Here is a 17,567-nt window from a genome sequence, read left to right as displayed (position 1 = left end):
AAAATCCTCAGTTCGACCAGGGGTGGCTAAACTATGGGCCCTGGGCCAACTGCTTATTTTTAAGTGGCCCAAGGTGAATTTTAAAAATAAGATGGAATATAGCCTGTTGCAACGTAGTTTCTCACAATAAATTACACTGCGTGTACATTGCATTTCTTGATTTCAACACTAGATGTCACTTCGATTTTGAACAACTACTAGACCGATCATTGAAATGTTACTCATCAATGAAAACATATACTTCAGTTGTTTTTTTTTAAATTATCTCAGTTGATTAAACATAGCAGGACCAAAAATTTGGAAAATAACAAGGGAGTACTGAAAATTTCAGACACAGGTGGAAAAAAATCAATAGTTTTTCACAGAAGTCAAGGGGAAATCTCTTTCTTTGATTTGCAAAGAATCAGTTAACTTTAATACCCTATCTACAGGTTTATAATCATTAAGGTGGACACTTTGGCCATGAACAAAATTCACTGAGAGTTGGAGACTACCTTATCCCTTTCTTGATATTTTCTCCTCTTCTTATTTTGCAATCAGTTTTTTTTTAAATTTTGCACTGCTTTTTGAATGAGAGTTTTAAAGAGTTGTACTCATTTAAATGAAAGAGCAGCAGACACAGAAATGCCAACAGTAATATGTGAGCACGTCAATAAACTACTGTAATGTCAACTGTTAGATTGTTCAGTGGTGTCATAGTTATTTTAATGAAAAATGAATTTTCGATGGCACGGGGTATCTGGTCTAAAAACACCATTTTTCTTGCAGTGTATCTGATTGAAAATTGCCAGGCTTAATATTGTTTGGTGCGTGTCTCCTTATATTTTTCTGTATATGGCCCACAACCAAAAACAAGTTTGGTCACCCTTGCTTAGACTATAGGGTTGATCTTTGATTTAGCTCCAATTTGTCAAATTAATGCTGAACAGCAATATACAAAGTAAATTAAATGGTGAAATAACTTGCTGGATATTACAAAGATAAAATATATCACAGTAAACTGCAGCATTCTGCTTGGATTGAATTTTCAGTATTATGTTCAGTTTTATCAGGTAATAGAAACATAGAAGATAGGAGCAGGAGTAGGTCATTCGGCCCTTTGAGCTTGCTCCGCCATTCAATGAGATCATGGCTGATCTTAAAGTTCAGTACCCCATCCCCGCCTTCTCTCCGTAACCCATAATTCCCTTATACTGAAGAAATATATCTAATTCCCTCTTAAATATATTCAATGAACCTGCCTCTACTGCTCTCTGTGGCAATGAATTCCACAGATTCACCACCCTCTGGGTAAAGAAATTCCTCCTCATCTCGGTTCTAAATGGTTTGCCTATTATCCTCGAACCATGGCCCTGGGTTCTGGACTCCCCCACCATTGGAAACATCCCTTCCACATCCATTCTGTCCAGTCCTGCCAGAATTTTATATGTCTCTATGAGATCCCCTCTCAATTTTCTAAACTCCAGCGAGTACAATCCCAATTTGCACAATCTTTCCTCATAAGTCATTCCTACCATTCCAGGTATCAGCCTGGTGAATCGCCTTTGCACTCCCTCCATTGCAAGAACATACTTCCTCAGATAAGGTGACCAAAACTGCAAACAGTACTCCAGGTGTGGTCTCACCAAGGCTCTGTACAGCTGCAGTAAGGTATCCTTATTCCTATACTGAAACCCTCTTGAAATGAAGGCCAACATACCATTTGCCTTTTTAACCGCCTGCTGTACCTGCATGCTCGCCTTCAGTGACTGGTGCACAAGAACCCCTAGGGCTCTCTGCACTTCCCCATCTCCCAATCTATTGCCATTCAAATAGTAATCTGCCCTCCGGTTTGTATTACCAAAGTGGATAACCTCATATTTATCCACATTGTAGTGCATTTGCCATGTATCTGCCCAGTCCCCCAATTTATCCAAATCACACTGGAGCTTCCTGAACCCCTCTTCCGTGCACACAACCCCTCCTAGCTTAATGTCGTCTGCAAATTTGGAGATATTACATCCAATCCCCTTATCTAGATCATTAATGTAAATTGTGAACAGCTGGGTTCCCAGTACAGATCCCTGTGGCACCCCACTGGTCACCGCCTTCCACTCAGAAAATGAGCCGTTTATCCCAACTCTCTGTTTTCTATCTGCCAGCCAGTTCTCAATCCACCTTGCCCCCAGTCCCATGAGCCTTGATTTTGCATGCCAGTCGTTTATGCGGGACCTTATCGAAGGCCTTTTGGAAATCCAGGTACACCACATCCAATGGCTCTCCCCCATCTATTTTACCTGTCACCATCTCAAAGAATTCCAATAGATTTGTCAAGCACGATTTACCTTTTGTAAATCCAATCCCTTCTCTGCTAGTCATATGCTCCGCTATTACATCCTTAATAATGGATTCCATCATCTTGCCCACTACTGATGTAAGGCTCACTGGCCGATAATTCCCCGCTTTTTCTCTACCCCCCTTTTTAAATAGTGGGGTAACATTAGCTACCCTCCAATCCATGGGTACTGATCATGAGTCTATCGAGTTCTGGAAAATAATTCTTAAAGCATCTGCTATTTGAATGGCCACTTCCTTAAGTACCCTAGGATGTAGATTATCAGGCCCTTGGGATTTATCTGCCTTCAATCCCATCAATTTCTTCCAAGGAAAGAAATGAAGTCATAAATGAGTGCAGAAAATAGCTGTGACACCATAAAATAATGTTCAATTATCATTTGAGCCAAAAAGTAATAGATTGATTTAGAAGTTGGATGATCTGTAGAAGAGCATTTAAAATTGAATCTATTTAAAAGAAATTAAAATGCCATTTCTGGAGCTGATGATCAGTTAGAGTATTGATTGAAACAATCTTTGAAAATTTTTCAGGGCCATGATATTTGCAAACGATGTGATTTCTTTTGAAACAAGTGTTGCAAATGATTCATTTGAGTCTCAACTTAAGATGTTGGGAGAAGCCTCCAGTTTTCTTTCTAGCATCTATGGACCTGTTTCACAATTAAGTTTTTTTTAAAAAACTGGTTCCCGCTTCCATCAGATTCCTTAAAGAGCAGCTTTTTTCTTTGATCATAAATTAATTTACATCTTCACTAATTCACAAATCAAAAAATATTTAGATTCCCATCTCTTTAGTAAGGTTTGAAGTTGAGAGGGAAATTACTAATTACTGTCTCTATCTCTCTCTCTCTTTCGCTTGGCTTCGCGGACGAAGATTTATGGAGGGTTAATGTCCACGTCAGCTGCAGGCTCGTTTGTGGCTGACAAGACCGATGTGGGACAGGCAGACACGGTTGCAGCGGTTGCAAGGGAAAATTGGTTGGTTGGGGTTGGGTGTTGGGTTTTTCCTCCTTTGTCTTTTGTCAGTGAGGTGGGCTCTGCGGTCTTCTTCAAAGGAGGTTGCTGCCCGCCGAACTGTGAGGCGCCAAGATGCACGATTTGAGGTGATATCAGCCCACTGGCGGTGGTCAATGTGGCAGGCACCAAGAGATTTCTTTAGGCAGTCCTTGTACCTCTTCTTTGGTGCACCTCTGTCACGGTGGCCAGTGGAGAGCTCGCCATATAACACGATCTTGGGAAGGCGATGGCCCTCCATTCTGGAGACGTGACCTACCCAGCGCAGTTGGATCTTCAGCAGCATGGATTCGATGCTGTCGGCCTCTGCTATCTCGAGTACTTCGATGTTAGGGATGAAGTCGCTCCAATGAATGTTGAGGATGGAGCGGAGACAACGCTGGTGGAAGCGTTCTAGGAACCGTAGGTGATGCCGGTAGAGGACCCATGAATCGGAGCCAAACAGGAGTGTGGGTATGACAACGGCTCTGTATACGCTAATCTTTGTGAGGTTTTTCAGTTGGTTGTTTTTCCATACTCTTTTGTGTAGTCTTCCAAAGGCGCTATTTGCCTTGGCGAGTCTGTTGTCTATCTCTTTGTCGATCCTTGCATCCGATGAAATGGTACAGCCGAAATAGGTAAACTGGTTGACCGTTTTGAGTTTTGTGTGCCCGATGGAGATGTGGGGGGGCTGGTAGTCATGGTGGGGAGCTGGCTGATGGAGGACCTCAGTTTTCTTCAGGCTGACTTCGAGGCGAAACATTTTGGCAGTTTCCGCAAAACAGGACGTCTAGTGCTGAAGAGCTGGCTCTGAATGGGCAACTAAAGCGGCATCATCTGCAAAGAGTAGTTCACGGACAAGTTGCTCTTGTGTCTTGGTGTGAGCTTGCAGGCGCCTCAGATTGAAGAGACTACCATCCGTGCGGTACCGGATGTAAACAGCGTCTTCATTATTGAGGATTTTCATGGCTTGGTTCAGCATCATTCTGAAGAAGATTGAAAAGAGGGTTGGTGCGAGAACGCAGCCTTGCTTCACACCATTGTTGATGGAGAAGGGTTCAGAGAGCTCATTGCTGTATCTGACCCGACCTTGTTGGTTTTCGTGCAGTTGGATAACCATGTTGAGGAACTTGGGGGGGCATCCGAGGCGCTCTAGTGTTTGCCAAAGCCCTTTCCTGCTCACGGTGTCGAAGGCTTTGGTGAGGTTAACAAAGGTGATGTAGAGTCCTTTGTTTTGTTCTCTGCACTTTTTTTGGAGCTGTCTGAGGGCAAAGACCATGTCAGCAGTTCCTCTGTTTGTGCGAAAGCCGCACTGTGATTCTGGGAGAACATTCTTGGCGACACTAGGTATTATTCTATTTAGGAGAATCCTAAAATACTGTATTTGCATAAAATACATACAGTTTGCTAACTTAATGGAGGAAAGAAACTTTTTTAACTGTTGATGGAAAGTTAAAACCACAGCTATTGAGTTAGTGCAATGCCTTTTCAATGCTAATGACTGGAACCATGGATCAAATCCTGCGCTGTCTGTAAGGAGTTGGTATGTTCTCCCTTTGTCTGCGTGGCTTTTCTCCAGAGGCTCCGATTTCCTCCCACTGTTTAAAACATATTGGTGATGTAGGTTAATGGGGTGTAAATTGGGTGGCACGGACTCCTGGGCTGATATGGCCTATTAACATGCTGTATGTCTAAGTTTAAAAATATAAAAATTAACATTAAAAGTGTGTTTTGAGGAGGGGTTGGGTGATGGTGTACGTGGGGAGGAGTATTAAAAGGTAAAAGATTGGTATAATGAGGGAATTCCAGACATTGTATTAGTAATAGCAAATGGAATAATGGACTGCTGTCTAATTTCACAATTAGCACATTATGTTTAGTAGAGATTATATGACTATTAAAATATCATTAATAAACTATTAAGCTTGACTTTTGGATGGAATTCTGTTATCCTTTATTGCTATGACATTATATTTGTGTTGTCAAGCCTTTTCACTTCTAAACATCAGAAGAATTCCATGATCCAATGCACCCAGCAGGGAAATACACACATAGGGTGAACTCACTAGACATTATGGCTGCATCTCCATAGCTCTAACTCCAGTCCATATTCCCTTCAAATGTACCTCTCCTGCTGGGAGTATGATATCATGAAATTGACTCTTAACATGTAATGTTAAGTTTTCCAACAGCGGTGAGGTGTTCCTCTAACCCAAATCATTAATCACTCATTAATGGCTCAGACACCTGACAGCTGAAGCTAGGGCGCCTGTTCTTAAAAGCTGAGAATTCATTAATAACAATTACATGTTTAGTCTACTTTCCCAAGTTTGAAAACTAATAATGGCCAATTTGCAAGTTTGTTCTCCTTGGAAATAAATAGCTCTTTTCGATATGACAACTGAAAGTTCTCACTCAAAAGTTTATTCTACTTACTAACTTTGTACCATTGCTGGGTGGCCAATGTCTGTGGCATCTGTTTTATTTCAAATGATTGGTGTTCACCTCTTAGAAGGAGGCCATTCAACCTATCACGACAGTGTTAAACTAATCTAAAACCAACCTGGTTCCATTGCTGCCTTTTCTGTCTTCAGCTCTGGATGTTTTATGACTTTAAATATCCAATCAATTTTCCTTTGTGGTGGCAATAGGGTTCCTTTCAAACTCTTGTAGTAGTAGAGCAATCCATAGTTTAACACCTTTCTGTGTAAAGGAACTTCATTCCTTTCCATGAGTGGAAGTGTGATAATGATGAGATCTTTCTCAGTGAATCCTAAATCCTAATCAGGATTTTTCAGTTCACTCATTTAATAGTTAATATAGTTCTTAAACTCTTTGCTTCAATAGAAATATTTCCAGTATCTCAAAATTGTTTGTGTTAATACAATTTCTCATCACTGGTATCATCCTGAGGAATATTTGCCATCAAATCTTTATGATTTTGACATTAGTTCTACAATGGTGTGCCCAAATTATAGGTGGAGCTGCAAGTATACATTTACATTCTTCTGCCTTAACATTATTCCTTTTATCAACTTCAGAGTCATGCCATTCACCGACAGAATCTGTATTTATTGCCCAGTTCTGATTGGTAATATGTTTCAACATTTGCCTACCTTGTGATATTTTAAGATTCATGATTCAAGATTCAATTTATTGTCTTGAAATACAAACAGTGTAATATTGCATGAAATTGCCTTTTTTCTACGATAACGCAGACAGATTCACCATCGGCAGAAATTTCCTGAAGCACCTCTTACAGTCAGAGAAGGAGAAGCAAAAAGAGAGTCCCCCAGAATCACTGAGTGTCCATGGATTCGCCTCCAGCACTTCCGCAGCCTCTGCAGCCACAGACCATCGGCAGCCCGAGCTCCAGATCCGAACCTTGGACATGATCAGGAATCCTTCAGCCCCCTTGGCACCCTCTCGCATCCCATTTCTGATACCTGGTGCCCTTTCAGCCAGTTTTGAGCTGGTTTCCAGCAATCTGCCACCTGGTGTGAGTCCCTCAACCACAGTTGCCTGCAGTCTGTGTGGGTTCCTCACCTTGAGTCTCCAACAGCCCTTTGCTTGTGTATTTCTTCAATCACAGAACCCCTTATTGGTCTGCTGCTATGGTCATTGACCCGTGGATTGTCTCTGGTGCTTCTCCTTCTCAAACGGGGGTGGGGGGGGGTCGGGTCATTGACCCGTGGGTTGGCTCCACTTCTCAAATGGGGGGGGGGTTCTCCCCATTTTCTGGTGCCCTGCGTCAGTTGACAGCTCCCCTAGACTCTGCAATCCTTCGTAGTTGCTTCCAATCCATAGGCCTTGCCATTTTAAATGCAGACCTCGCAGTTGAGGGATTTTTAAATAAAATCGCCATTGTTTCCATTTATAACCTATAGGAGCTGATGCCAGTTGGACTGGGCGGATGGACCATGCGGGAGTGCTGTGTCCCCGCTCCCCACTCTCCACGGGTCCACAGCACTGCTTTGCAGCAGGTTTGACAGTTCTCTCATATTATTTACTCTTGCATTCTGTGTACATACACTTCTAAAACCTTGCATATTGTCAACATTTATTAAAGCCTTTACCCACATTCTCAGAAAATATTTGAACTCATTGGGGAGGTTTGGATTGGAGGGGATGAATAGAAGGCAATTTTTTATTGTAATTTAGGTTTAGTTTGGTACACTGTATATCAAATCTGTTCTCAGGAAGGAAGTCAGTCAGTAAGACCTATTAAGGAGGCCCCAAGTACTGAACCCTACCAATGAACTCTGATCTCATCACCCTTTATGATGTTCAACTGCTCTGCATTCTCCACAGGAAGCCTGTTGAGAGAATTTAAAAGGCATCTTGTGCTTAATTTCAGTAAAGCATCTGGGACACTCATTTTCCAAACTTCCCAATCTGAATTGCAATCCCTGTTCCCTTTATAAACCAAAGTAAATTTTGGGTCACTAGCTTACCGTTGAGGCCACTCTTCTACCTTCTTTCTCCCCCAAAAATAACATTTAACACGATAAATTTGGGAATTTTTTGTTATTTGCATACTTACCAACCCATTTCCTCTTTTACTGTCCTTACTATTTGTCAAACTTTCCACCTACTTGCTATCAGCATTATTGGATATTATACCATGTTCAAATGATCCATAGTGATATTAATCACTAGATTCAACATCTCCATCTCAGTTACACCTATTACCTAACTTTTTAATTTCTATTCACTTGATAATCCCAAATTAACATATAGGTTAACATATGAAAGGGTTTGGTATTTTAGAGAGTGTTAGTAGCTTTAAAATCCTGAGTGTCCACACATAGGAGGGCCTCTCCTGGGGCCTGCACATTGAGGCAGTTATGAAGAAGACACACCAATGCCTTAACACATCATCACTTAAAGAAAGCAAATATCTCTTGATGTCTAGAATTATCTAAGAAAGGAGTAAAACCCTTTAATGAGTTAATGAGTTGTAGAGGAAACAGACCCTTTGACCCAAATTATCCATTCTGACCAAGCAGGTTGTATTTGGCCCATATCCTTCTGAACATTTCCAATCCAGTTCCTGAATTTGGACTGGATAAAATTAAATTTCAGAAATGCTGGAAGAACTCACCAAGTCTCGCAGCATCCATAGGAGGTAAAAAGATACCTCCCTTCCACTTTCAAGCTTATGGACATTTGACCTCCTACAGACGTTGCGGGACCTGGTGAGTTCCTCCAGCATTTCTGTGTTTTTACTACAATCATAGCATCGCCAGTTTTCATGTTTCCTTTGGACTGGATAGAACAGACTCCCAACAGCTGAAACACTGGACAGATAGCCTGATCCTATAGCATTGGTGGGATCTTTTAACTCCATAGAACTAACCCCATAAATGACACAGTTGTCAGCAGATGTCCCCTTTCCATCAGGTGCTGAGTTTCAGATCATGATTGTAACTGTTCCCAGACTACATTTGGTACTCTGACCAGCTCAGCACCTGGATGAGAATTACAAGATGTTTTGAAGAACATGTCAATGGTTCAGGTCAGTGGCTTTATATTAAAACAAATTAAGGAAAGTAAATGACCTGAATTGTCACAGATGCAGTCTATATTTCCAGCATTTTCTATTTTAATTATCATTATTATTAGGCTCATATTCCTGCAGTTGAATAGTGTGGCAACTGTTAGTAACTAGGTTTGCTTATGAAGATCAGTCACTTGTTTGAAGACTGGAAGGCATTCACCATTAAGTGAATACATCCCCACATGTCAATGCACACCGAAGGGAGGAGAAAAACTTAGTGGAGGGTAAATACCATAACTATTGAATCATGTAACATGTTTTAAATCAATCAACAATGGAAGTTAATTAAAATTTAAAAGAAAGCATAGGAGATTGTGTTTTATTGTGCAGGGTAAAATTGCTCATTAGAGGATTTTACTGGACATATGACTCCTTCTTAAGAAGGCACCTGCTAATGAAGTGATGGCTTTCCCCTGTCCTTCCATTCGTTTTGTACAATGTGCTTTTTCAAATTCCAGGCCTTAGTTACCTCTCATTCTCTATAATCCCCCTTCTCAACTGGAATTAGCATTTGATCAAAACTACATAAAAAGTAAAACCCTTCCCCCTCTCTTTCCGAAGAGGGGGATTTGCGAACGCTCATCTACCCTTTTCCCACAGCTCACCGAACGGGTCTGACCACTTCTGCTTCAAGCCACTGTTCTTTAACTACTACCAATTAACGTTGGCTTTAGCCTTTCAGCAGATTGAAAGAAAGTCGAGAGCCAAAGGAATCATTGAACAACTGGAAAGAAGCTTCATTCTGTTGCAGACCAAGGTAAAACTACAAGAGCTGGAAAACCTAATTAATCTGCACTCAGCTCTGGCATGTAGTACCACGGGCCTTCAGTAAACATCAACTTCAAATGCTAGTGCTTGGGTTCAGAATGGAAATCCGGAATTCACATAAATAAATAAATAATGAGATCTTAAACCTTTCTTGGGTCACTCGATGTCATGACGTACATTGATGCTGCATGTCTTTGCACAGTCCAGATCCCAGTGGAGAGTGAATGTCAGTATGAGGCATTCAATTAAACTCTGCTTAGTCCCTTAATTAAACGAAAACAAACATTTGATATGTCTTGTACAATAAGAGGCCAGAGGTATGCAGCATAGAGCAGTCATGCCACTGGCAATCTCTTTGATCTTCACAGAAGTAGTCTGCAGCTTTTACAATGCCTCAGGCTTAAAGCAGAGTGACCTGTAGGTGGACGAGGGATTGGAAGTCAGGTCAAGAACAACGTTTGATTTGTAATAACTGACTTTCTTCTAACTTTCAAAGGAACAATTTCATGTTCTTGTGGCCTAAGGTATATTGCAGCTGAATTTCATGGAGAATATCTCTGCAAGTCTTTAATTGCTTTGATATGTAACATTCAGACAAAAGAGGCAATTATTTCCCCTGTGAATTCTAGTGAACTAGAGAAGTGTTTTGTTTCAAAACAACATACCTAGAAAAATACCCCTCATAGTGTGAGGCAGTATCATTTCTTCCTAAACACTCCCTGGAGGTCGAAGGTGACTTATTTCCACTCCAGTTCTTGGAGGAGAAGGGCGATGTTGTGGCTAAAGAGTCCTCTGGAGAATATGCACTCTCTGCCACAGGAAGAACAGGTAAAGTATGATGGTGCAGGTAGGTGGATTGTTGGACACTCCTGTCACTGTTTATCTTGGCCTTGACCCCCACATTCACTCAGCAGAGAAACTAAATGCTCAGTGCCTTTATAAGAGCTTCATCATAGCTTAAAGTCACTTTAGGCCCAGAATTCCCTTATGACAGCGAGGAAATTGTATTTTTTTTAAGGTGTTTAGAGAATGTTGTGAAAGTTTTTTCTCTGTCTTCATGAAAATCACATCATACATAAGTTCAAAGAAGAATGCTTGTTTTGGGAATCAGGTGTCATATATGTGGATGATGTTCCACCCATTGAGCTTATTTGTCTGAATTAACTCTCAATTTTGGGGTGGAAGAGGACAATGTTATTGGTTCACTTTTCCTGCAGTGGATATCGGAGGATTTTGTAAAGGAAGCATTGGTGGCACCTTTCCAGTCCTTTCACATGCCTGCTTCAGATAGTTCATACCTCTATTGTTTAGGAGAGCACAGGGATCACAGTCGACCACAAGCTTGGTGCTAGCTTTGATGGTTTGGGGAGTGAACAATCTTCTTAGTTGACTAAAGACTTTACTGGCCCATTAGAGGTGGTGGTGGTGGTGAACTGATGGCTCCTAAATTATGAGAAATTACTCATGTTGGCCAGGGACCGTGTCATGCATTGGGAGCAGTTTAGCAAAGTATTTTTTTCTTCCAGATGCTTGGTACAAATCCTCTCACATACTTTGTTGGAGGAACAAGTATTGTTTTGGAGCTCAGCATCAATGTGTGCAAACACAAGTGGCATCTGTATTCTGTAGGTCAGTGACTGACCTTGGTCCTGGAGTATAGGCAACAAAATTACTTGTTCACCTTTTAGATGAACTCCATTCTCATGGGAAGCTTGAAGTGTTACAGGAAGGAAGATTGAAAAATGATTGTTGGGAAGACACAACTTTGCTTTACCTCCACTGAGAGTAAGCTTTACCCAAACCTGGACTGGGATTGGTCTATGGTGGACCCATTCATGAAAATTATGGCTTGAATGTTCTTGATCAGATGGTGAATTTTCAGGGACAGCCAAATGGAGAAGGATCATCCATAATCTCTCTCTCTCGATAGCATTAAAGGTTTTTGTGAGTTTAAGGAAGGTCCCGTACAGTTCATGCAGCTCCCTAAATACTGTTATGTTAACCAGGTGGATTTATCACATATTAAAGATGATGCCCACTGTATCTCTTTACAGATGCAATATGCATTCAGAGTCCAAGATGGCTTCTTTGCCTACAAGGGGGAAAATTATTCCAATGATCATTTGAGCTCACGTAGTGAATGAGTGTGCTGAAGTATTGAAGCACTGAATGGTTTAGACCAGAAAAGGCTAGTGTTCACTTTCCTCCAAGTTAGTGAATCACAGATCTGGATTGGTAAGTGAACATTATCAATACTCTCTATGAGTGGGCTAAGAAGGGGAACAATGACCCTCACCACTGACAAACTTGCCAACCTGACATGCTCCAGCAAGTGAAAAGTGATTGCCAATGCAAGGTATTGAATGATATTTGTTCCCAGTATCTCTGAGTGAAACTGCACTCAGGAAAGGAAAAAGGGAGAAAATGGGTGGAAAGGAAAGAGCCAACAAATTTACATCATGACTTGAAAAAAAAAGCAAAGGAAGGGAAAAATTGTAAGAAATAGATGGAAAACATAAAGGTTCACTTTTTAATTCTTTTAAAAAAACACTAAATCAATAGACAGATTGCCAAAAAAATTATAATTCTCACGGCAAACACCAGGTTGTATATGAAGCCGTTTATGAATTGTAAAGGCTTCCCCTTTTAATAATATCTTTAAAAGTAGTACTTATATTAAATTACCAGACTCAAAGGAATCCTTTTCCATGGATTGAAACAGAAGAACACACAAGTCACCAAAATGCATGCAAAATGTAAATACTATTCATACACTTATTTTTTTATTGTTCATAACATACAAACATTTATTTGATATCTTGTTCACATCTCTTTTATGACATGTTCCAATTTCAATAAACATTAAGTAAAAGTATTTTTAACAGTTGATTATGAATTGCTTTACTCCCCAGTGAGCTGTGGAATTTTGCTTTCACAGAATATCAAAGACTGTTGAAAGAAGCCACACCTCACATTTTTTGGCATTAATATTGCTTCCAAAAGGAGTGTTATGTCGTCTTGCATTTTAGTTTCCATATCACTTCAAACATTGCTTCAATAGTATGACTAAAAAAAGCTGTAATAGAAATATGGAAATATCATTATAATACTGTTTACATTTTCCATAAGTGCAAATCCATCATAAGCTACATCCATCTAGGCATTAGCAAAGGAGCATAAGAAATTAACTCTTTATTTGTCTTACTGTTTTCAAGTTCCCATGTACACAGCATGCATGCACGCACGCACATACATAGCCAGTTAATGGATATACACACACACACACAGACATAGGCGCACCGACTCAATTACATGCATTGATGCGCATGCAGAGAAACGTACACATACATGGACAATCTTTCCAACTTACTACCTTCTTCTCTTCTAAATACAGATCTACCCTGCTTTATGAATATGCGCTTTATGTAAATTCACTTTTTACGAAGAAACCTGTGTTCGCTATCTGAAATAAATTTGAATGGGTTTTCGCATTTACGAAAATGGCCTTCAGTAGTAGTGAATGGGTCTTCGCTTTACACCATTTCAGCTTACCAAAGGTTTGATAGGAACGCACTACTTTTGTACTGTGACTTCTGCAGGGTTACAGTTCCAAAACGCCTTTACTTTATCCAGTTTTTCATTCTTTATCTGACTCAGAGCTGATCCCCAGTTGAGGGAACTGTTGATTCCATTTTCTGTAGATTTCTCATTCTCGTTTGGCTGGTGACATGATTCCCTTGGATTGACAGATGTAAATGACTATATAAATGTTTTATAAAGCACTTAACAATTTAATAGGTATGCCCCACACTTTCTGTGGATCATATGTACATATGCAGCTGTTCATTGTGAGTTCTGCCTTCTATTTGTTTTTCACACATACGGACCAAAATACACATAAACATTTCCCTCTTGAATATACACAGTTCTGCCTTCTTCATACAAGCACATCCTACATGCTTGGAATTGTGCAATCAAAAGTTGCTTTAAGCACTATCGGGGCCATGGAATCCCAATTGGATTTAACGATAGATTACTTTTACAATTTAATCCCATGGTGTATAAAATAAACTGCAATGCCATTAACCCCTTAATATAAATTGGGATATGGTTAACTTGAGTGAAAATAAGTTTATCATCAGAAATAAAAGTTTATGATCCAGACCATTCCATCATCCATGAGTAAGTCCATTTTTAATAGCTCTGTTATTTTAAGACAAAACCATCTGCTCACGACCATATTGACTTTGTTAGTTTCTTGGTAAATTAAAGCAGTCAAAATTTATCAAACCATACCTGCTGGTAGCTCTACAACCAAAAGCACCCTCTTAATTTACAGAATTTCTCATATTGCCAATTATTGCATGAATGGAACACTGCAGTCCAGCTAAAACTCAGGGTATAGCAGTTCTGAGTACAGTTAACATCAGCAATAGCAAAAGACAATTTTACAGCCCAGTGTTCATGCAACACTGTACAACATCTGAACTAGACCTATCATTCTGCAAGGTAGAAGCAAACCAAAACTGAAGCTAACTAAGACTGAATAAAGTTTAAAAGAAAATGGAGAACAAGCAAATATTCTCCATCATTTGGGAGATGTCAATGTCTGAACATTGAGCTGCTCTTAAAAAGAATACAAGCTGGACAATTATTTTTTAATTGAACAAAACTGAGCACAGAGACTCTTTGATTACAATGAAGGAGTATCTGATCAGGTCATCAGCTCTGTATTTTCGCATGTTTCATTCTTTGTCTCCTTACGTGGCAGTTATTTTGCTCTCAATTTTGAAAACAGGTTTATTTTTTTCAGAGTTTGATTTTATTTGTAGCCCATTAAAGTGAAGGACATTCGTTTTTTGCATTTCAGTCAATTGGTATTAGAAATAACCAGTACCAGACAAAATACAACATGTTAAATTTGTATTTAAAATCCACTCCATAGATCTCTCAAGGTTGATAGGATAGTTAAGAAGTCCTTCGGTATGATGGGTTTCATTAGTTGGGGGATTGAGTTCAGGAGTTGTGAGGTGATGTTGCAGCTCTATAAGACTCTGTTGAGACCACACTAAGAATATTGAGTTCAGTTCTGGTCACCACATTACAGGAAGGATGTGGAAGCTATAGAGGGGGTGCAGAAGAGATTTACCAGGATGTTGCTTGGATTGGAAAATAAGTCTTATGAGGGTGTAACAAATGCCAGAGAACATCTGTACAAAGTGATGGAAAGGTTTAGGGGAGACATCAGGGGCAAGTTTTCACACAGATAGTTGTGGGTGCCTGGAATGCATTGCCATGGATAGTGGTGGAGGCTAGAATAATAGGGGCATTTCAGAGATTCCTAGACAGGCACATAGATGAAAGAAAAATAGTGGGAAGTAGGGAAGGTTTCAATTTTTTAGGTATATATAAGTCGGCACAACATCATGGGCTGAAGGACCTGTACTGCGATGTTATGTTCTAACGTGCCTCAGTCCAAACTGCAAACAGTATCCCCTCTCAAAACATCATTTGGTATCAGGTTCACACTTAAATCTTACAGGTGGAGAAATAATGAGCTAATTTTTTCTGCTGCTGTTCTATAATCTTTCCTGGAGGTACGGAGTTAGTTTTCTTTTCATTACGATAAAGTGCCACATTGGGACTTTTTAAGTATGGATTATGAACCAGAAAAGAATTACAACATGGGTACAGTGCATGCTAATAATAAAGTACTGGATATAGCATTTATACTGTGACTGAAGCACTAGTTGTTACATTTCAAAAGCTATTTTCAGATTCTCACAAAACTGCAGAGTGTGAAAATTGATTATCTAGCTGTAGAATATTATTAAACAATGAGAAAAAGGGGTATGAGCTGCAAAGGTAAACTTTGCACTGGTTATTTGGCAAACTAGTATTAAGAGTAATAGATGTGAGAGACTCCAAGCTGTAATAAAAAATTAGAAGTTATGAATAAAATTCTCAAGCTTCATTGACCAGGTCGTTACATCATAAGGCACTCTTAGCTATGTTGCTGGCTTGAGTTTACTCTGTTAGTTATCCATTATTGTGAATGTAGTTTACATCTGTTTTCAACAGAAATGTCTAAACAGCTGCCAGTAAAACTCCACCAGTCAAGGTTAAAGTGAATGAAGAATGGAAACTGAAGCCTTTAGTCTGGGTGTGGGGTGCAATAAAGAAGCTAAAAACCTGGCAATAAAGCTTATCTCAGTCATACTCTACTGCTCGCCCCTGTGAATCTGCTTTATATTTCAACAAGAACATTAATACAAGGCTGAATAAAAATTAGAAAAAAGACTAATCCAAATACAGCAACAAATCTCAAATTGATATTAATTACTAGCCAACATAAAAGTAACAGACAACTTTAAGACTTATAAATTGTAGTTTTTGGAACAGTCGCGATACTTATCCAAGTTCAGTCATTTTACACACGACATTCCTCAGATTTTGCCAGGAACTGTGTTAACTTCAAAAGTTGAGTTTGATTATTTTGGCCATTTTGTTTTTAATTGAATAGTCGCTCAGAGTATAGCCTGCAAACGGCAGCACTCTTGAGTATGAGATACTCAGTGGGGAATTTAAAATAAATCTCACTTAGTGGACATTCAATCTTCAGTACAGTCTGGACTTTCTGTCAATTTTGGCAGGGAAATTAAATTAATCAGTAATGCCAGGAAAGTCTAATGGTGGGGAAAAGATCCCTTCCTATTACACTCAAGAATATTTTCTGGTGTTAACCAAGAAGGAATGTAGGAGAAGGTCCTGAGAATAGACAAATATACTCTTTCTTCACTCTGGGAATTACATTTTTAAATTATATTTTATTTAATTATTAAGAAAAGAACATATACTGATATAAAATACAATATATATCACACACTAGGTTAGTCAACCAAAGATTGGTTTATTGAAGCCTTTTATTCCCTGCCTGTCCCGAGCTCCACGAGACAAGGTGGGACCTTGTTAAGAGACAGCCGCTGGTCCACGGGACCAACAGGTTTAAATTGAGACTTGTTAATGTGCCGTACCTTTCAGTAGGGGACCCAGCTGATCAACATGCCGTCCCTCAGCACTCAGTACTGTTAGCATGCCAGCCCTTTGGTAAGTCCATGCACTGCACTGACGGTGGCAGTTTGCATTACCGTGCTAAGCACCCGCTCGGCCCGCTACACAACCACTACATCACCCCCCCCCCCCCCAAATCGTCACCATAAATTAAAATGCCAGACACGCACGTCTTAGGCGGATGCCCACATCGTCTGGGCTGAGGGCACTGAATGGGTGTAGTAGGGTCTGTATGGGCAGGCTTAAGTTTGTCTATGCTGAATAGTTGTGAATGTCCCCCAATGTCCAAGGTATACACAACTCCATCTCTCTTAATGATGTGGAATGGTCCTTCATATGGATTTTGTAACAGTGCCCCTGGGACCTGCCTACGAACGAATACAAAGTCAGCATTCAGGAGTGATGGGGACACTTGTTGTTTAGGGTTGCCATGCCAGTTGGTAGAAGTCGGCTTGCTGTTAGCAATACCACTGCAGAGTTGTTGAAGGACATCCAGGTCAGAGTTGGCTGCGAAATGAACATCTCCCGGAACTGTAAGGGCCGCCCCATACACCAACTCTACAGATGATGCAGACAAGTCTTCTTTTGGAGCCGTGCGTACCCCTAGCAGAACTCATGGTAGCTCATCGACCCAGTTGGGGCCGGTGAGTCAGGCTTTAAGTTCAGATTTAAGCTGTCGCTGGAAACACTCCACCAGGCCATTGGACTGCAGATGGTATGCCATGGTGTGTTGTAGTTGTGTACCACAAAAATGTGCAAAGGTAGACCATAATGCTGAAGTAAACTGTGCTGAAGTTATGTGCGTAGGCACACCGAATGTAGCGATCCAATTCAGGATGAA

The 17,567-nt window shown here is 40.2% G+C and overlaps 1 protein-coding gene across 5 annotated transcripts in view; it reads left to right on the top strand.

The window, feature by feature from the left end:
• The window catches only part of ercc6l2 (excision repair cross-complementation group 6-like 2), a 178,816-nt gene extending 162,983 nt beyond the window's left edge, over positions 1-15,833 (top strand). For 3 of the 5 annotated variants that reach the window (XR_011354668.1, XR_011354660.1, XR_011354661.1), the window contains 4 exons: positions 7,215-7,310; positions 9,562-9,644; positions 11,710-11,890; positions 15,737-15,833. The gene's annotated coding sequence lies outside the window, so the exon portion shown is untranslated. Of the gene's footprint in view, positions 1-7,214; positions 7,311-9,561; positions 9,801-11,709; positions 11,891-15,736 lie in introns of those variants that run through there. The other 2 variants (XR_011354664.1, XR_011354663.1) reach the window with 2 other exon arrangements.
• Positions 15,834-17,567: the final 1,734 nt, after the last annotated feature.

The sequence above is a fragment of the Narcine bancroftii genome, chromosome 1 (assembly GCF_036971445.1).
Source record: "Narcine bancroftii isolate sNarBan1 chromosome 1, sNarBan1.hap1, whole genome shotgun sequence".
NCBI lineage: Eukaryota > Metazoa > Chordata > Chondrichthyes > Torpediniformes > Narcinidae > Narcine > Narcine bancroftii.
The sequence above is the reverse complement of the archived record's forward strand: the minus strand, read 5'-3'. Positions and strand labels throughout refer to the sequence as shown.